At 40.0% G+C, this 21,975-nt stretch overlaps 1 protein-coding gene across 5 annotated transcripts in view; it reads right to left on the bottom strand.

The window, feature by feature from the left end:
* LOC119657570 (irregular chiasm C-roughest protein) overlaps positions 1–21,975 on the bottom strand; it is a 269,666-nt gene that overhangs the window by 40,058 nt on the left and 207,633 nt on the right. The gene's annotated exons all lie outside the window — the stretch shown is intronic.

Raw genomic sequence — 21,975 nt, 5'->3', positions numbered from 1 at the left:
CCACCACGATGACACTGAGTGTCGGAAGAAATTCACCTAATCCATTCAGAGGACAAGAACATCAGTACTCAGCTCACCCCAAAACAGTTTGATCACGAACTTATTTAAAGGGTGTGTAAGCAACCGAGACTTCTATGGATAAGTCCTTACCTTACCAAGCTAATTCAAAACTAAAGAACTGAATAATGAACATCTTTACTTGCACGAACTGAAAGCATTCGGTTCCAGTTGAAGCCTCTCAAACAACGAGCCAATTGTTACGTCCAGGGATAATCAACTAATTGGGAGGGAATTAAAACGTTATCTAGGATTCGTCCCAAAAGTTCTGCTTTCTTCCACTTAATAAAACTTAGCAGAAACTCGTAACAACTACTACACGTACATTGCACTTAACGCTCAAGTCGCTCAGGGAGTTAAATGGGATTTCTTTGGAAAGTATTGAATGAATGCGGCGGACGGTAAAAGTAGCGAAAAATCATTAAATGCTGAAAGTGGAGACTTCTTTTGAGAAATGTTTAATTTCAAATGACAATTAGTTTCGTTTTTGATTTTCTATAAGACAGAAAGGACTAGGGATCAATAAACATGCGAAGATGCTTTGAGATGTCATTAGTGAAGCAAAAATTTGAAGACCACCCCCTCGTTCCGTCATTAAAGTCACTTCCAGATGTGAACAGCAGGTGACGCTCCCAAACCGTATGAAGTGCAGAATTAATCAGCGTTAAGCTTCCTAAAGTAAAACATTCTATGGTGCCACAAATATGTTTAAAGATATGTCGATGCGTCTTCGACATTCGCCTAGAAACCGTTCCCTATTTTCATGTCTGAAGGACTTTTTCAAATTACTGGCAACATGTATGTGTGCCGTCTCTACTTAGCTGCTTCTTCGTCAATGGGCTGTAAAGGATGTTGCTTTGAAACATCCCCCCTTCCATGTTCTCCACTTCCATTCCGCAGAAAACTCGTCTCAAACCTAATTCATATTTAAAAAGCTTCCGTAGAATCTGCTACCCCGCACAACCAGCCATGCGAGTATCCACTTCGGAGAATCTTAAAACTAAAATTTCCCCAAAGGCATGATCTCGCACATTCAAGATTTTTCTGCAAACATCCCTACATACTTCCTTTTAAAAAAACCGTACATACAACTCCTCTGGAGATGTGATCTTAATACCAATCAATTACTTCCTACATTTTAGCTTGGATTCCGAAATGTTGTGTGGGAGGTCCATTCTCCCTAATTTGTGTATTGACTCTAAAATTAAGAGAAGATCTTCTTTCTAGTGGGGATTTCACAGTGAAACCATCTGAAATCTCTCTGGAAATAGCAAAAATAAAGTAGGATTTCGCTTTTCTACATTTTTTTCTCCTATCTCGCGTGAATTTTCCAACATCGACTTCAGGCGGCATCTTGAGGAAGTCTGTGTTGAGATTGTTGTTTGCTGAGCATTATCTTCTTAGCACTGTGGGTTATATATTCACAGAACAGGAATAGAGAAGTCAGGACGAAGCAAGATTTGAAACCATCGACACGGCAAAGCAGTATTTCCCTTAACGGAGTAATAAGCATTTAAAAACGACATAATCTCATTACGTCATGAATAAATATTAAATATTGACGTTATGGCATGGTGGGTTACATTAAATGAAGGGGGAGACAGAATACCGGGAATGACAACAAGGGAGAAAGCGTACTTATCCATGCTAAATATTATCATGAAAGAAAAACAACACCATCGGCAACCAGCATTCACATCGTAATCATCATCACCGTCATCTTCGTCACCAGTAACAATAATGAAACAAACTTTTCTTCTTGTCCGCTCATTCGTTCATCCTTATCCCGTTCGGTTGGAAGCAGGCACAAGGAGTAGACACCATTATTGCCTGAAGGATAAATTTGTAAGTTGAATGTGAAATCGAGATCCTTGGAAGTCGTTCAAGGATATTACCCCTTATTTGTTCGTGATATACGGGCGTTGCAATGGTGACCGAGATGGCATTGAAACGCTGCTTGTTCTTTCATGTTCTAACGGGGTTAATTTAGGGGTAAACTAATTGTAAAATTCAAACAATTAATTTTAAGATATTTTGAACAATTACAATCTTGTGTTATACATATGCGGAAGAGATTAACACATAGCCATCTCTGTCAATATTTAGGGTTGTAAAAAGAGGTGCCTCAGAATCGTTTCTGGTTATTGCGATGTAAAATTTATAATAAATTTGGAGTCTTACTGATACTCTGTCTACACTTGCGCTATCCTGGAGCGTATAGCAGGCTATCGAAAAAAAATGAAATCCCTAATTACAAAATACAGCACTTTTTTCCATGAAGAACTAGGCAAGATTAATTGCAAACCAGGGCATATATATCTAGAATCACCCCTAAATCGTTAGTGCACCGTCGATTTCAATCAATAAACCGCCAGACTATATACAGGAGATTCAACTCCCAGCGTATTCTTTAAAAGTTTATGATAATGGAAAATCATTGCATATCTTCGACGGCGATGGGAGTTGCGCGATAAAAATTACACGCATAAGGGCTGGTGTTATTCCCGTGTATGTGGCGCAATGTATTCGTGTGCGTCCACGCGGTTGCGAGTACATAGCAGTGAATTGAAGCTAGCATGTGGCAGCATCTGTTACACAAGTAACAGCTAGCGAAGTGTGAAGTTCTATTAAATTAACATTTTGGAGACTCTAATGAAAAAAGATTGTCGCTAGAAAAGTGCTTACTTGTCCACAACCAAAATCCATTTTACCTATAAATATTATACCACTTTGACACATTGCATAGCTATCTATGGCTTCCCACATCCCAGCAGAAACCAAAGGCAGAGCCTCCTCAAAGATTCATTTCGGATTAATAGTAATGGATCTTGATGGAATCATTGAGTGAATCATTTTCAAAATTCATCTATTGGAAGCTTGGTGCAAGCAAACACGCGCATCATTCTCGGCAACTGATCCATGTTTGCTCTCCTAGGAAGTGAGGGGGAAATAAGCAGATGCATCCAAGATCATTCTTTCGGATGCATCCATTTCCTGCTGGGATAAGATGAACAAACCCACACAAGAAAACCATTTAGGCAATATTGGCCCACCCTCTATAACATTCCAAAGCGCGCTGCATCAAAGCACTATATTCTTCTGCTGCGTTAAGCAATGCCTCTTCAACAGTTGTTTATTCTGGTACATTGGATCATTGAGCTTCTGGTGTAGGATCATCTACTGACGCAACTGCTAATATCTTCATATCAGGTCTGCCAGTGGCATTAAACGGCGATGTCTCAACAGTTCCTTACTTAAATCACGTTTCAACTTGCTCTACGCCACCGGTGCAGCAGGAAAAGTTGGCAACAGATGATCCTGCTCTTACGTCCAAACCTGATTCATTTTTACGCATCGATACACCTCCCAAACAATTGTTTGTCCAGAGGTTTGTCCCCTCTTCGGATGACATCCTGAACTACGTTAAAGGAAACTAGAATACTTGCTGACACCGTTTGCTTGTACTAACTTAACGAGAGGCAACAATCCTGACGGAATCATAGCATCATAGAAAATTGCCTACCCACGTGACTTGAAGGGATTGAATCTGCCGTTTTGGCCTCCCTGCTTTTCATCCAGGATTTTCAAGGACAAACCCTAGCTGTAAGTTTATGGAAAAATCACCACAGTTAATGCCTTTTTCTTTATACTAACTAAATTGGAGAGGCCTCAGAACCAAATAGCCCGATTTTAGATTATCTGCAGAACATGATATCATCTGCATATCTGTAACTTGGCTCAATTCTAGTGTATACAATGGAGAACTCCTCGATGGTTACTCTGCCCTTTGTTGCGATCATGATTTGCGACAGGTAAAGTCACGGAGGGTGGTATTTTAAAAGCCGTTATCATCTTTCTATTACACCCATCATATCTTCAGTGCCGGCCTTATGAATCGTCATTGCCGTAATTTATCCTCCAGCCCCCGTTTATAATATCTACCTTCCTTGTTCGTGTCCAACCTCTCATATCGAGGAATACCTCGATGTACTTTCGGATGTCGTCTTAGTCAAATAGCCTGGTTTACCTTTTATCCTCTGCATGGATTTCAATTTTTTTTCCATTGAATGGCCCGGTCTTCCCAATATCTTAATAATAATTTGATCCGCTTACACTTAACTCTGATCGCGCTCATTAATTCTTGTTCCGCCTACCAATTCAATGTTAATCGCAATCACAATAAACACATTCTCGATTTGATATTGACCAACATCCGTGACAATGGGTTCATGTTATTTCCTTCCCCTTACCTTAAAATGTATGCTCACCATCCGCCTTTGGAAATTGATTTCTATGTTAATTGATCCAACATAAAGCGCCCAATTTAACATTCACAAGGCTGATTTCCGAGCCCAGAATAATTTTCTTAAAGCGGTTGCCTGAAATGGTGCGTTACAAAAGCTATCATCCAACCAGGATATTTCAGTATGACTTTTTGGAAAATCCTGAGAGAATCTCCCAAATTCTACAAAGTACCGCCTTACCCCTTGCTTAGTTGACCCCCCCCCCCAAATTTCACGCCAATGTTAGTCCCGACCATGATAGTCTTCCTAACCTCTAAATCTAATAACCAACAACAACTTCTTCTCTGTATAATTTTTAATAAAAGCCTCAAAGATTGTGATTTTTCTATACAACGGAAAGATATCCTTATTAGCGATTTAAACACCTCGGGTCAACGCTATCAGCTAATGGAAAACTGCGTTATGAAATTGCTTCACGTATTAACGCAACTTGGATGAAGTGGCGTTCCACAACTGGTGTTCTTTGTGATCGACGTATCAACGAACGTTTCAAATACAAAATTTACCGTAATGTCGTCCATCCTGTCGCTCTCTACGGTTCTGAGTGTTGGCCGACTATAAAAGACAATGAACGGCGTCTTGTGGTAATGGAAACGAAGATGTTACGTTGGACTAGGGGCATCACACGTTTTGATCACATCCGAAATGAGGATGTCCGCGATCGTTAAAGGGTTGCATTGATCGTGGAAAATTTGAGGTTAGGAAGACATCGAAGTCGATGGTAAACGACCAAGCCTCGAGATTGCACCCAGATCAGGTATTCGATAGAACCAAATGGCGAAACCAATCACAACGAGCCGATCCCGCTTGTGAACGGGACAAAGGCTAAAGAAAAAGAAGAAGAAGACAAAAACAATGCTTATGAACTCGACGGCCGTCCTCCATCCCTCCTCTCCTCCTGTTCCTAAATCCTTGAGACATATGTCAACGTTTAATTAACTGCGCCCTTTGGTTTCTCTGGTGTACTACAAGGTTCCATTCAAAGTCCACTAATATTTCTATTCATCAACGGCCTTCCCTCTCTACTTAGGGTTTTCTGCTTGTTTTGTAGAGTATGTGTCTTACAAGTAAGTTGGCGTTAAACGTTAGCGAGTGTCATTCGATATACTATTCTCTCAAATCCTTTCGCCCTGTTTTCCTACTCTCTTGGCGGCCATCCTTTATCATAATGGAGTTTCACCCAAGACATCGGTGTAACTTTCGATGATAAGCTCCATTTCGGTAGACACTGTTTGAATGTCTGCAATCACGTTTCTAGATTGTTTGGCTTGATACTGCGTACTTTCACTAACTTTGATTTGGTCAAACCCTCGTTAACATTTTTAATCTCTCTCGTTCGTAGCATTCTTGGATATTGCTCTGCCATCAGCTGCAACTGTCTTGTCTTAGAAAATACTATCCGGCTCTACTCTCTTAATTTCCCTTACTTAGAACTGCGCGAAACCTTCCGACTGGTGCCTCTATCCCCAGAGCAATGAGGCAGCGTCTGATAAGTTACTTCTGCTGTCCATCAGTCATCCCTATTGTTGGTATCATTTTTATTTATCATCGACTTTTTTATTCATAACGTTTGGTTATCTCCCTGTAAAAGTAGAGGTCCCTATATCAATCACCAACTGCAATAACACACTTTTAAGGACATAAAAAGAAGAACGTGGGGCTTTCGTGAGCTTCTGATTCAATGGGTACTTTTTTACTTCATGTTGCTGCTAATAGCATGATCCATTCAACATCAAACATTTTCTTTTCTTGTGTAAGCTCCTATTGTCTTCTAACATATATTTCTACACGCTCCCCCAAAATTAGTCGAAAGAAAATCCAATCATTTCCTCTTAACTAGCATATTTTCATTGTTCAATTAACGCGTGGGTATTATCAGCAGCTTAGTTCTCTGACCCCGTGTTACGCATATTCAGATAAGGAAGCTCCTTCAGTCGTACCTTCCTATGATATTTGATTGGATTCTTCTGTTCATTCGATAAAGAATTGAAAAAAATTCTTCCAACCTAAAATTCTCTGAGGCAAGCTTTCCACATGAAACTGAATTGTATGAATGTATTAGGAAAATGAGATTTTTTTAAACCATCACACGCTTGCTCTATCATCAAGGAAAGTCTCCACTCCTTTTAGACTGACTCAATCCTAAAGCAAAACAAGCTCTACCATTGACCCTGCTTTAAATAGAATTGAGTCGAAGAAATTCAATTGTGCACCCCATCGCAAATGATTCGAGAAAGCGTACAAGAAATTGGATAATCCTTTTATCCTTCAAACAGCACCCGTTCAACAAGCACCAAATAGACTGATCAATGTGCTTCCCTTAACGACTCAATTTTGTAGTAACCCGCTTATATCATTTGTGTTCATTAGGAAAACATGCTCCCAGCTATTTTTCAAAGTTCGTTACGATTAATTCAAAACAATTCGTCCTGAAGTCGAACAAAGTGTGGGTGCTGAATGTTGCAGAACAAACTAGGGGATGTTTCAAGGGGTAGTAAACACTTAAACAAAACGTCGACTGCCAATTAAAATATTTCCGCGAGGTGTGCACATGTCTCTCATACCATTCATAACTTCAGTGCATTAAATATGGCTCGGAATCACGTTTTCGGGTCTAATTCCGCAAGTCCTTTTCAAATTGGAAATAAACTCAAGGAGGAATTCTAAACATTCCGCGTGTTTATTCAATTCAGCCCTGGAGTCGAAGAATATTCAATTAATTCCTGGGGCTGATAAATATGGATTGGTCGATGCGATTTGGAACGCGAAACACAATTTCATGGGGAATATAATTTACCAAGGACGCGGAAACCAAAGAAAGTAATCAAGAATTTATTGCGAAAAACTTTTGCTTTTCAATCTTTTAAATAATTTTCATGAATTAAGATCGATAGTGAAATCGTTTTGCAAGTTCCGAAAGAGAAGCTGTAATTCGACGTGAAACTATTTGTAATAAAAAATGCAAGAGCATCTCAAGTCCAAGTTGCGAAGAATCCAGTTGAGATTTCAATTATTAAATAAAAAACCAACTTCGAAATTCTTAAGCCAACAGACTACTAGCTCCCAACGAGAAAACTTCAATCATCCGGCCACAAGGAAATCTGCAGGTACTCCACCATTAGCAGTAATACACCATTGCCAGGGCTCTTTCCAGCGAAACAAAAATATAATAAATCAAGCTCGATAATAATTACGGTATCTTGCTAAGGCGAATCTGGAATGAAAAATGTCTCGAGGTCCTGGGAAGGAAGTACATTAGAGGGAAAGGTCCTCTGTTGTTTGCAAAAGTAACAAAGTAGAAGTTACTTATCGTTCTTTCACCTCCATCAGCTCCCTCGTGTAACGTGTTGGAATTCACCCTCATTCCCTGCCAGCCGACTATGAATCAACTTTTCTGACTAGTAGATTAATATTTCCTCAACAACGGCTCTTGTCACTCCGTTGGTGAATGACTGCAGAGGCAGTGGGTTAGGAACGTTGTTTGGTCTGATTTGAGTACCTTCAGTGCTAACTTTCTTAAAGGAATGCAAGGGGAATTCTAAAAAATGCATTCCTGTTCATTCGGCGCACGGATAAACAAGATGAATTGGAATTTAGTGCTATCGGGAATATATAAGGAAAACTTGCCTCCATCGAATCACCCGTGGGATTTCGCTGGAAAGTTTGCCACTATAAATTCACATGCTCCAGTAATAAGGTGGCAGATCGAGAGTGCCACCAACTCCAGCACGCCTACGGCAGTCTGTCCCAACCTACGACTATTAGCTTCGGTGCTACCTATTTATTTTTCACTTTGAAAGTCCTGAATGGGACGGCAGTGAAATTTATAAAATAGAACACCTCCAAACTATCACAGGACAAAAATGCATCTACAATAAAGGACGGGTTCAGTTCGATCCTAGCACCAGGATATACATGTGCAAATGGCAGTTAATTATTTATGCTCTTTTTTCCAGTGCTGTCTCGATTTCTGTTCTCCCGCTTCCATAAGGTATGGGGCGAGTGAAAGGCAGGACTTGGATTCCTTCCTTTTTGCTGTTGTCCATGTTCATGCTGTATTTTTTTAGATTCTCAGCCATATCCATGGGACTGAACTTGTAGTCGGCGGCCTGGTCTTCGCCTACGATAAGCAAAAATAGACAAACTGTGAATAAATTATCGAAGCCTTTTTATTGATGGCATTCAATAATTGATTGCCGAAATATCCTTTTTTTGTACCAAATGTGTTTATTTTTGGCAAGGATAAGTTGAAAAGTTTTTTTTTTTGCAAGAACAGTGGATGCTGGCTAAAGTATTCAAGATATTAATATGATAGCTGAACTTAATGAGTGTCCTGAACTTTTTAATTTATTTTTACGGAGGATAGAAAAATTGACCCCGAAAAACTAAATTATATTCTATTTTTAAAATGTTTGGGTGGTGTTTTAAAATATTAAAATGTGAAAGTGAGGTGACTGTAAAATTAACCCCTATTTAAAGAATGGAAGATTCAACAGGATAAGGGCAATTATTCCGAATGATGAGATGAAACTCAGAAACAGGAAACTTCAGTCTAAAGAATAAATTTCGAGCTCCTTGTCAACCAAACACAACATCATATTTTTTCCATCGTTGACTGGTAAAGTTTCGATTCTAGGAGTTTTCTAATGAATTGCGTCCCAGAAGATGAACTGGGAACGAATCATATAAATGATTCATAAATTATTTAAAAGATGTTGTGGTAACCTAATTTCAACATTCATTTCGGATAACTTCAGAGATTTTCTTGATAAGAGAGAGGCAAATGATTTTCATCGTTCATCGTTTCATCGTGAAACTAAGTAACATCTAGGGGTCTGGGTTAGATGCGTGAACTTAACTGAGGTTATTTTGTTCATTCATTATGTAAATCTTCAACAAACTATGATAAGTATAAAACTTGGATACCAAATATGTGGTGAACGACTGAAATTTAGAAGTGCACCATCTTCAACTTCTTATTTTCTAAAAACATAGCCACTGACCATAACCACTATAACTACTCCTTCAGGGAAAATTTAGTAGTACCTAATAGGTCCCAACAGGACCTAACTATGTGTACTTTACCCAAAAGCTTCCTTTTTTGACCCTTTAGTGACAATTGACGTCGATCGATGAAAAATAAATAACAGATTAGCTTAGAATTAATAACAGATAGCTTAGAAAAATTAAAGCCCTTTGTAATGAAGGAAATGAAAACATCTTGTCGGCAAACAAATTCAAATTTAATTAAATCTCCTGGACTGGACATCAAATCGATTCTAATACTATATGTTACATAAGAGCGTGGTCACTGTTAAATAATAACAATTGATTTTTCGAAAATTCGCAAATTTATTGATAATTTGGTCGTCAATACTCAATGCAAATACCTCAGTAGCAAGTCCAATCTCCTGCATTGTTAATTATGGCCCGGCACCGTCGGGGCATACTTTCCACTAGTTTTTCTGCATATTCTACCGGAAAAGACCTCCAAATTTTCCGAATTTGTCAAGAAAGTTGATGTAAATTACATGGCTTGCATCTGCGAAGCTGCATTTTCATCAGAGCCCACACATTTTCTATGGGATTTGCATCCGGTGACTGAGGTGGTCCATCTAAAGTGACAACTCCGTTTTGCGCCTTCCACTCGCTACATGCTCGACTCCGATGTTTCCGATCGTTGTCCTCTTGAAGGATCTAGCTTTAATTTTTCTTGATATACCATTGCTTAGCAGATGGTAACAAAGCCTTTTGATATATTTTATTCATTTTTTCGGCATTTAAATTCTCGGTAAATAAGAACAAAGTACCGAAACCTTTGTTTGAGAAGCACCCCCAAACATGGACCTTGACGGGGTGTTGAAGCATCCTATTGGTGGAGGTTGTCCAGGCGTGTTTGATGCTCGGAAATGCGCAGAAGGAGGATTCATCAGAAAAAATTACGTTGCTCCAATCGCGATCCAAGTTTTCCTTCGCCCATTCCACTCGTTTTTCAACGTGTTTTGCACTCAACATTGGTTTTTCCAAAGTACTGCGATATTTCAGTTTATTGGCAAGCAAGTGCCTGCGAATCGTTCCGTAAGATATGTCAACACCTTTTACTTTCAATTTCACAGCAGCTCCATGTAAAGTCAAAGTTAGATCTTTCGAGAACAATGCGAGAATCTTTTTTTCATCTTTTTTTGAGACTTTGCTTGCACTTCCGCGATCAGGAAAATCATCAACGTTACCGACCTTTTTATACCGATTTATCCACTTGCTAATGAACTGCTTCGACTTTCCCATATATTTCGCAGCAGCAGTTTGCGTTAATTTGGGTCCTTTTTCATGCAAACATAGAAAAATTGCCTCAAAGCGAGAGGCGTAAACAGCACTCATTTCGAAAAACCACTCAATTGAAGACTAAATTTGACAGAGAGCTGACTTTTTACAAAAAGCATGAAGGACTGAGGTGCCCTCTATGTCATAGAAAAAGAAACAGGACGCTCTGATTTTTTATCTACGTGTAACAGTGACCACGCTCTTATGTAACAGACTGTAAGGTTTTGTTTCACACAAAATCTTAAAAATGGTTAAAAGAGTGAGGTTATACGACTTATGCAGTCAATTTACTGCAATCGTCCACCAAAATGATTTTCTAATAAGTTCGTCATTCCTCACGCTGTATGGCAAGTAGCACCATTTCGTTGAAACTGAAACTTGCTAAAATCATGGACTTCATTTTTTCGCCTTTACCACGTTCAGAAGCTGGATCTGCTTACTTTGATCTTTGCTCTGTCAAAAACCTGATCTACATGCAGCTACAAAAGTACTTAACTGAGCAGTCATTTTCGTAACAAACCGGAACAATTTTGAGACTTTGTTACGGCGTCAGTTTTCCCATGCTGATTTGCCAAACAATACCGAATAAAAGCGACATGACAGTTTCACACCAGTCACGCATGATCTGCCAAAACGAAACACAAATATATGGTTGCCATTTTGGGGAAGTCCACTGCATGGAGTAGCCCGCAATGCAATTGTTGCCCCTCCTTAATGTGTGACCTATCCACTGCCACTTACATCTTCTGATTACAACGCGTATGAATGCTAAGCCTGAGAGACAACCAAGTTCTTCGGTTGAGATAGTGTCAGGCTAGCGTGCTCCAATGATGCGACGCAGGCAGGTATTGACGAAAGCTGTGGGTAACAGTGGAGTTCACCTCATATGCACTACTCCCACATAGCAACACAGAAGGAACGCTAGTACTAAATAGTCTTAACTTCATCTTGGTGTTGAAATAACTACATTTCCAAATTTAAGATAGGGTAGCGAAAGTGGATCTAACGCTATTAATGCGTCGGGCAACATCAACTTCGGTGCCACCGATAGCAAAAACCACGATTCCTAGATATACAAATTGATTGACGCTCTCGATGCTTTTATGCAGATAGGGAGATTGCGATGACCCATCAGAAAGGGAACCTTAGGTTTGTTGGTGTTCATCTTCAGTGCAACTCTACTTGCTTCTCTTTCCAAATCCAGAGCCATTTGGCCTTGGTCCACGACCCGGTGAGAGATGTCATCGTCGATTGAATTACTCCGCGTCCTCCGGACTGGAAAGCATGAAGAACGCCATCGATAACAAGAAGAAATAATATCGACAGGATGCTACCCTGGTGGACTCCGCTTTGGACCTCAAAATCCACCGATGTAAAATCGGTGCAGCGCGTGACGTTCTCGAAATCGATAAAGAACAGGCGCAATGAAGATCTAAACTACTAATTGTTCCAAAATGATCCGTGTTGATGTGGTCACTGCAAGAGAATCTGAAGCGGAAACCAGTCTGCTGCATTAGAGATGTACTTTTATGCGTTCCAGGATTATTTTAGGCATTATCTTTGGAACGGCAAGGAATTGTTACTCTCAAAACGGGTCCCCTTCCTTGGAACCTTGACAACCATTCTTTTCTTCCACTGTCTACGAAAGGTCTCGGATTGCCAAGATTTTGTACGAGTGAAAGTAGCAGATCTGCAATAACTGTAGGTGCAGCGGCTTTACTTCGTTTGAGTGCATTAATGACTGAAATGACTTCTTTTCTGCTTGGAGGAACAGTCCGTATCTGCATATTACAGTCACTGGGCATTTCAACCACAAGAGGAGGAACCTCGCCGGATATGATGCGGTTAAGAACCATGGTGAAATGTTTTTTCCACCTCTTCAGTTGTTTATCAGTCGACAGTTGACAGGACCATCGAAAGATTTGCAACCACATGCAAACACTTTCGTGATGCGATATACATTTCTGAAATCACTGCGATCTGCAGTATCTTCCGTTTTCCTGACCAGCGCAAAAGCAAATTCTCTTTTGTCATGGCGTACACTACGCTGAACTTCTCCAGATTTAGCTCGGTATGGAAATTTAAACGCGTCATGCCTGCTATCACTCACAGCGATTAGCAGAACCTTCACTTAAAAGGCACCTGTAAACCAAAGTCCAAATAAATCACCGTATAAATAATTAACTAAAAACCGAAAACTAAAACTACCATCCGGTTCTCCACATAGATCTAAACATTTCGAACAACGGTTAATCTTGGTGAAGGAACATCATCATCAACAGCACAACAAACTTTATAAGGAACTGCAGACATCCCGGTTTTGCGCCGAAGTCCACCAATTCGACATTCCTAGAAGCTGTCTGGCGTCCTGGCCTACGACATCGTTCCATCTCAGGCAGAGTTTGCTTCATCTTCTTTTTCTACCAGGGCTCCCCGGGCTGGATCATCCTCATCCACACGGATTAAGTGACCCGCCCACCGTAACTTATCAAGCCGGATTTTATCCACAGCTTGACGGTCATGGTATCGCTCATAAATTTCGTCGTTATGTAGACTACGGAATCGTCCATCCTCATGTAGGGAACCAAAAATTCTCCGGAGGATTCGTCTCTCGAGCGCGGCCAAGAGTTCGCAATTATGTTTGCTTAGAACCCATATTTTCGGGGAATATATAAGGACTGGCAAAACCATAGTCGGTCGGTCGGACGGTAAGAGCTTTGACCCTATGGTGAGAAGTTTCGAGCGAAACAGTTTTTGTAAGCTGAAATAGGCTCTGTTGACTGCCAACAACCGTGCGCGGATTTCATCGTCATAGCTATTATCGGTTGTGATTTTCGACCATAGATAGGAGAAATTTTCAATGGTCTCAACGTTGTAGTCGGGGAGGAAAGAAATTATAACATTCATGAACCGGACTACTTTCGCCCACATTGCTACATCTTTGAGAGAACTCGGACCCGAATTCAAGAACGGCTGATTCCAACAGAGCGCAGCCACCTCTTCCCTAGACCTCTCAGTGAAACAAAAGATCCACACAAGGAGTTCGTCATCTTCTAGCACCCACACAGGCTTGTTAGACTCCGCCAAGAATAGAGCATTGCTCGACTATCTTCCAGCCAGTGCACTAGCCCACCCCGTCTGAAAGGCAAACGGGACTTGGCGAATCACCGATGAATCAGGCATGTGAACGCAAGCACGAAGCCGGATCATTAAACGTCGCTTGTAATCGAAGATTTGCTAAAGAGAATGATAGGCAATTCGGCCTCCTTTGCGAAAGTTCTAAGCCAACGAGGACTTTCCAAGGCCAGATACAGTCACCGGAGTTTGTCGATTCCTAGGAAAGCCTAGTTTCTGTCGTCGATACATTCCGAGGGCTGCACTTCGAAGTAGCAAGAAAGTATTCAGCGACACGACGACAATTTCGTTTTTGTCGCCGAGCGTCAGTGTAGCCCTAAGTGCGCACGCATCGAATACCGCCATCGGCGTCTTCCTGGAGCAGCACTTCTGCTTGGTTTTCTACACCGAGGAACCGTCGAACAGAGAGCCATTACAGCACCTACGAACGCTTTCTGAAAGGTCATCTGGTTTTTCCACCGAGCACTGGTCTATACCGCACAGCAACGTCGCAACCCGTCCGTCCCCGTCCTGAAGTACCAGGTAGCCTTTAACAACCTAAAATTAGTAGATCTTGAATCATATAATCAGTCTCCACATAGACATCACCTGCATCGGAGTCTAGTAATGAATCTGACACCGCGGCGGGTAAAGTCACGAGAGTCATCACCATCAGCCTTGCAACCCATTGAAAGAAGAGCAAATAGACGGGTATCATTCTATCCGCAGCTAACGGCCAGTGCTGCTGCTGACATGACCTTGGCATCATACACTCATTTAGCGTATACAAATTTCACTTCGCGCCATCTTTTAGGGAGTTAGAAATCGACTTCAAACTCTCGCTCTTACAGAGATTAAAAGGGACTCTGAACTATCGCCAAAGCCAATAATTCGAAAATAAACGGAACGTGTCCTTCGAGGTCTCTTTCTCTCTCTCTTGGATATTCACCTAACGAGAAATTGGACGCTTTCCGAGGCTTTGAGCTTGGTTGCTTCAGGATTGAATAAATACAACTAATATATTGAGTTTTTCGACCTTATATATTTAGTCTTGTTTATTCTTTCCGAGCATACTTTTAACAACAACCAATTAACGATAAATATTAAACTATATTTTCTGCAATGCAACATTAAAGATAAATCCTTCCGAAAATGTTGCAGCCGGCAAGAGAAGCAGCAAGAATTTCAGTTGATGTTGAAACTTCTGTCACCTTGGGGAATAATCCTTCCTTGCTGCCTTTTCACTAGGTACAATCCCTAACACGCGTTAACATATTGACTCCACCCACTGCAAGTTTGAACTGTTGATGCAAATAAGAAAGCATTCTGCCTGTTGTATTTGCTTTTAGGGCATATTCAGGTAAATTCTCTACGAAAGGGGTATGGTTTGCAGAAAGCAGAGTGTTGCCTCCTACCTGCCAACCACGTTCTCATGTATAAATCCCGATGGAATTGTGTATTCATGTATTCGTATCTAAACTTGTAGAAATCATTAAACCCTTGAGGGTTCAACATCTTTGATATGATACGATTGTAACAGGATAGAATCTGTATGTACACCTCAAAGCATTATTAAAGTGAATTAACGCCATGGAATTTGCCTCTGAAAATAAGATGGCTTCGCTATTCGTCTTACGAGTAACAAGTGCTTCTAGATTTCTCTGTCAGAGTAAAACAAGGAAGATTTCAAATGAGGCGGACAGGTATGTCAGGCGAAATTCTTTTCTGTTTTGCCGCTAAGAGTTCTCTCCATTGAAATGACTTTATCTTACTTTTATGGTTTTTTGGTAAACATAAAATGGAATTGCTCCCTGTTTCGTGCGCCTGAATTTGCTAAAGCTGTGAAAACAGCGGATTAGTGTTGATACAAATGCAAGACTAACAGATCACGCACCAGATGTGGGCCACAACATTGACTAGATGGGACACCAACTCCGAAAGATGTAGGCGCTCCAAGGAAGAACGAAGGAAGCATTAAGCCCCAATAAGCACATCTAAACTTTTGTAAAGAGACTAGAAGAAATTGGCCATCCTCCATCCCTTTGTACGCGTTACTCATCAAAAAAATAACATTACCTAAACTCACTTTAAAGCAACACATTTTCTTTTATAGCTCGACGGCAACATTAAGGGAACGAGAGCAGCTCAATTTGTTTTGTTATATAAAATACACGATACAAAATAGCTTAATTCTCGCGAAAATGTAACGACATTAGACTCTGCTATTGCTATTTTATTACCATCCAAGAGTGGTGTACGTCTAGCCTGTAGGAATTTGCGACAGTTTCAAATGGAGGACGTGGAAAGTCACATTCACAATTTCCTCCCCCGTGGGAGCACAGATCCATTTTCTCAGTGGAGTGGTGTTACGTGAATTTTATATTCTTCAAAAAAAGGGCAATTTGTAAAGACGGATGTTGTGTTTTACTCTTTGATCGTCGCACTTGCTATTTCCTGGAAATAGACGTTTTCCGTGGGGTGGGGAGTGAACACGGGCCCGTGGAAACTCTGTCCTCATCATTTCAAACATAAAATCCAACTGGTTAGCCTTGAAATGAAATGGAAAATTTAAAACAAGAACCAGCCCCGGAATCCTTAGCAACGCATGAAAAGCCATCCCATTTTCGACGCTTTCCATTCACGCTAATTCCTAGTTTGTGGAAAACTTCACTAGCGGATTAGGGTGAGTGTAAATTGTCAATCAATTTCACAAAGCAGTTGGTAAAGTAATTATGCTCGGCTACCGGGTTGGAGTGAAAATGTGGCGTACTTATCATGAATAAAATTAGCGATGAAATCCTGCTGGCTCGGTAGATAGGAGAGGGAAAAACGTGTTGGCGACAAATCGTCGTGTCGACTGGAGATAAGAGAAATAAATGGCAGATCATTAAAAATAATGATTGCTATTACTTGCCTAATGGGGGAAGAAAGCATAAATTCGAGACTGTTGTCAAGGTGTAAATTTGATGAATGCTTGAGATGGTGCGGATTGTATTTGTGATGGGGCAATTTCCATATAGCGAAAGTACTAATTTTTATTAGGTTCAATGATATATTTTCCGTAAATTTGAATATGCGAGAATTTAAAGGAACGTGGAAAGTGGAAAAGTTATCACAGCTCTTTGAAAAATTTGAACCGTAAACAGGACGAGTAAGACATAGGTGCTTCGAAAATCAATTACTCTTTTCCTTGAACGTCACTGAAGACTGTATTTCGCAAACGCCCGCGTAGTTATAGTTTTATTCCTTGTAAAAGGACAGTCCACTGTCAACCTTTGAACTCCCTGAAAACTTTGCAACAAACCGCTGTTGATAGCCAGTGTCATTTCGCCTACCCTGCATCAGGTACTCAAACTATTTTTGAGAATTTGGATCTTTGTCGATTTCTTGCCTTCCTCTGCCTGTTATAATAATCTAATAATAATCTGCCAAAGATGATCTCAAGCCTCTTTAGGAAACTAGGACGGATGAGTCCTCATAATCTGAATGTAATATGTGGATTATCCGCTGCTAATTTCACGCTTCTTATATCGAAATGAGGTAGCGGTTCCCTTTTGAATTAGGGATTATGAATTCACTCAGCAGGGAATACTGCTTGTCGTAGAAGATCGACCAACTTCAATTCTTCTTCCGGTTATCGAATAGTCAATCAAAGTTCAGATATAGACAGGAATTGATTAGTGAAATGTGAGTATGTTTTTGGACAACGATATCGAGAGTCCCCAGGGTGTTTGCTTTCTCTAACGTGACCAAAAGTTCCAACTCGACAAATTAGACCTTCTGGAGTTAAGCAGCATTAGATGATGCACTCTGGAATGCACTCCTCTTCCTTCTGTACTACTTTACTGCGAAAAGCCTGACGGAATTAAGTGTGAGTCTGGTATCCCACAGGACACTTCCAAATTATGTGAAAGCCAACTTTGAACAGGATACTAACTGTGAGATTTCAGTCCAGAAACAGGAGTATCAACATGAGCAACAGTAGAACATTGCTACCATCAAAAGGAAATTCCGATACAAAGAATTGAATGTAATTCAGCAGAAGCCCTCTCAAGGTGACGTTGCGACCGTGATAGCTGATATGATCGCCAGGGTGGTCTTTAACAATATCTTCCTGGAACTTGTGATAGATACTTGGTGACGGTAATGATAATAGTGAGAGGTTTCTGGTTTTAGCAGTTTTCATCGCCTCGTTATTGATGGCATACTATTTGCGCACAGTATCTCCGGCAAACTAGGTTGTATTTCAACTAGCCGGCAGCGTACAAGCAATCAGATTGACCGCATTGTTACCAGCAATTGATATAGCAACTGTTTTTTAGATATGCATAAAAAGATGGTCCCGAAAAGGATCAGCACCTGGTGGTCGACAGCCTTCTCCTGTGTTTTCCTTCCGCTACTTAGTTCTTTATTCATAACTCAAGAGATAGAAAGAGCACTTCATCATGATTCTCAACCGTATAACATCCTGAGAAGTTCAACTCCGAATGGATGAAGTCACCATACCAAGCAGAAACAGGCCAATTAGAAGTGAAATTATCTCAGTTATTAACGCGCTATTATTCTCATAATCCCATTTCCAATTTCCTAAACCTTCCGACACCACAATAATACTAATTAGCACATTTTAAAATATTTCCAAGTAATCATTTTAATTTTGCTTGAACATTTTTGAAAACCTCTGAAAACCGTAGGTTCCTTCACAGAATGTATTATAGATGCCATTTCGTAATATGTAATATGATAATCATCATTGCCAAGATATTAACTTACCTGTACTTCTATTATATTAAACATTGTCCCTCTGCCAACTTAGTATACAAGCATTTATGCAAACAATGTTGCTGAATCGCGAATGTGCATTCTACTTGCGTAATATATAATCCTCGATTACAGCCGATACTACTGCTGGAGGATTCGTCAAGAATTTCCAATGTGACGAGTCTACTATTAGACCTCCTAGAAAACTGACAGTTTAGTAGGAAGTACGAATTTCTTAAAAGTGACGAGCGCTGGATAAGTTTTGTGAAAATACACAGAACACGTTGTGCATTATCGCAAACTGTCGACGCGGGTTTTTAACGGAAATCCATCCGTTTAACATCAACTATGTCGACATTTTTCTGTATAAGATAATGGATCCACCAATCACTAAAGTTCTCAATCTAGATTTTAGACATGGATGGGTTCCCCCATTCCTGTGAATACGAGATCCTTACTAGGTTGTCATAGAAGGAGATGATAATTAAGATTCCGAAAAAGGAGTGACAATTAGAGAAGTAATTGCGTACTTCCCCCCATCGCAAAGATAATTGCTAAAAATTCCCGTGCAATACGACTACGATAGGTAAGACCCACTATAACCGGTGTTCTGCATGTACAGAACCATAATAAACCCCATTTTGACAAATGCATGCATCATCTGGTCTTGGTGGCCGAGGCTCAACTTTGCTAACAATAGGAAGTTGCTTACGAAGATGCAAAGACTCAGTCTCATAAGTATTTCTGAAGCGACGAAAACTAGGCCATCCGCGGCATTCGAATCTACTTTTAATCTACCCGCTTTCATTTGACAATGCATATGGGCTTGGTAGTATTGGCGCGTCAAAAGGTGACTAATCGTGCTTTTTCGATTTGCTTTTGTGAGGAAACATCACTCTAGTAGGTGATGTGATACCATCTCACTTTCTGAGAAAAATGATATTACTTGCCTCGTCTTTCATGACCCTAATCGTGCATGTGATGTTATCTGTCCAACATTCACGGCAGCCGATACTACCAAATAGAAAAGAATATAATCATATTTTCGTAGCGCAAAATGTACGGCCACATCAAATAACCAATAAATAAATAATGGACTTTCTTTCATGCAAAAGAAGAAAGAAAAGAAGCGAGATTCCCATATCCAATAGCAAGATATTTTTATATGCAAAGAACAGAGAACCTTTCTTGTACGCGAGCAGCCGCCTAGTTTATATAACAAAAGTTTTCCACACAGAAGCCTTATATCATTTTTCCAGACAAAACCCATCTAATAGAACAAGGATTAGCAAGCGATAGACGGCACTGGCATTCGACAATCACCATCGCCACTTACACTGGAGAACTGTGTTATATACTGAACGAAACATTACAATATTACTCTGTGATATTTAGTGGTGTGATATCACATCGGCACGGAAATTACAAAATATTACTTTTCACGAGAATAATATCATAATCATTTCGCTATTAGGTGATGATGTGATTTTGTGTGTTTGTCAAGCGATATTGTGATAATAAGGGACATGAAGTTTGGTGATGTGATGTGAAATGATGTTATAATCTTAAGTTATGTTGTAAAGATCACCAAAAGGCAAATACAATCGATAAATGACCTCGAGTCCTACTTTTCAATACTATTTCCGATATTGGGTGAAACATAGAAGAGTGAGGAATCAAAATCAATGCACTGGAAAGCATAACAGCTCTCATTGTTAGAACCTATGCAGACGAAATATCACAAAGATAAACTTATACAAAATCTAGGCCTCAAAATACATCCTATTCCGATACCTGCTCAAATAAAGTTAATAATAACATATTGCCATATTTTAAAAATTTACCGGAAAGCCTCCTTAAGTTCATCCTAAAAGTACAATTTGGTGTTGTCATAAGTAATAATATAGTACATACTTCTGGGAAGATTGAAGGAAATCCAACCATTATTAACAAAGTAATAGAAGGTCAAAATTTTATATTTCATGAGAATTTGTCGCAATCTTATATGTACATGACGTCATAACTACATCAGGTTACCTCTAAAAAGAGCGGAGTTGGCTATATCAAGAAATATTTTGAATTTTTAGCTATGTACGAATTGAAAAACAGGCATAGTAAGTCTCTAATAACATGAACATAAAATCTTTATAACCGAAGCGTTGAGCTTTCGATATTCCGACTTGTTATAGTTGTGATAAAAAAATAGTTTGGAAAAATTCACCCGTAGATGCGATTCCTTGCCTTTTGGTATTAATTCCATGTCCACTGCAATTTTCAATTAATTCACAATAAAAAGTAAATAAATCAAGACAAGAGCGGATGCCTGATTAATTATTGAGATTGATTGTACCCATACATCAAAAATTAAAAACAGAAAATAAAATAAATAACAATTCAGTCATTGCTTTTATAAAGAAGCTATCGGCAACAGATAACTGGCAAGAATATTTCGAGCAGATTTCAATGGAAGAATTTGTTCATCCTGCACATCCAGAAACACTGCCAACATTTGGCGCAATTCCACCTGTCAGCGTCATTCAAGTGGAAGAAGCAATAAAACCGATGAAATCAGGGAAAGCAACAGGACCCAACGACATCGCATCTGTGCTCTGGAAAGCGAAGAGTTGGGACCAAACACTTTGGCTCAATGAATTCTTTAATCGGGAACACCACCTGACTGACAAGGAAGTACCACAACTCCAATATGGAAAGAAAGGTAGTCTAGCAGAATGTTTAAATTAACGTCCGATCCGGTTGCTACCCCATACTATGGAGATTTTTGAATGTCTTGGGGACAACCGTATTCAAGACATCGTTCAAATAATCGTGAATCACACCGAGTTTATCAAGAACTGCGGAGCTACTGACGCAATCCACGCTGCGCGGTTACTTATGGAGAAACACTCTCTTTACATTGCATTTTTGGATCTAGATAAAGCGTTTGACTGGGTGCCAGGCGACCTCATCTGGCATGCTCTTCGACAACACCTACTACCAGAAAAATTCGTGTGGTGGGTTAAATTGCTCTATCTCTACCCGAAAAGTGCGAATTGCGAACCGCTCCGTCGGTGTTCATTAAGGAAGCACCCTCTCGCCACTCCTCTATATTCTTGTTATGGACACTGTCACACAGGACATCGGACGTCTAGCGCCTTATACTTTATGCAGATGATGTTTTCCCAGTGTCTGATAGCAAAGGTTATCATGAGCAACTTATCAAAAAGTGGGATGATCACCTCATGCAATACGGTTTCAGGTTGAATCTTAACTGAACTGAATTTCTATCGACCGAAATCCATGAAACAGCCACTATCATTATCAGTGGCAGTCACCTGGCCCAAATCGAACGATTTAGTTATCTATCAATCAGCCCACGGTAGACTGTGTTATGAAATTGCTTCACGCATTAGCGCAACCT

This window comes from Hermetia illucens, chromosome 5 (assembly GCF_905115235.1).
Source record: "Hermetia illucens chromosome 5, iHerIll2.2.curated.20191125, whole genome shotgun sequence".
In the NCBI taxonomy this organism is placed as follows: Eukaryota; Metazoa; Arthropoda; class Insecta; order Diptera; family Stratiomyidae; genus Hermetia; species Hermetia illucens.
This window is presented reverse-complemented; position numbering and strand designations above follow the sequence as displayed.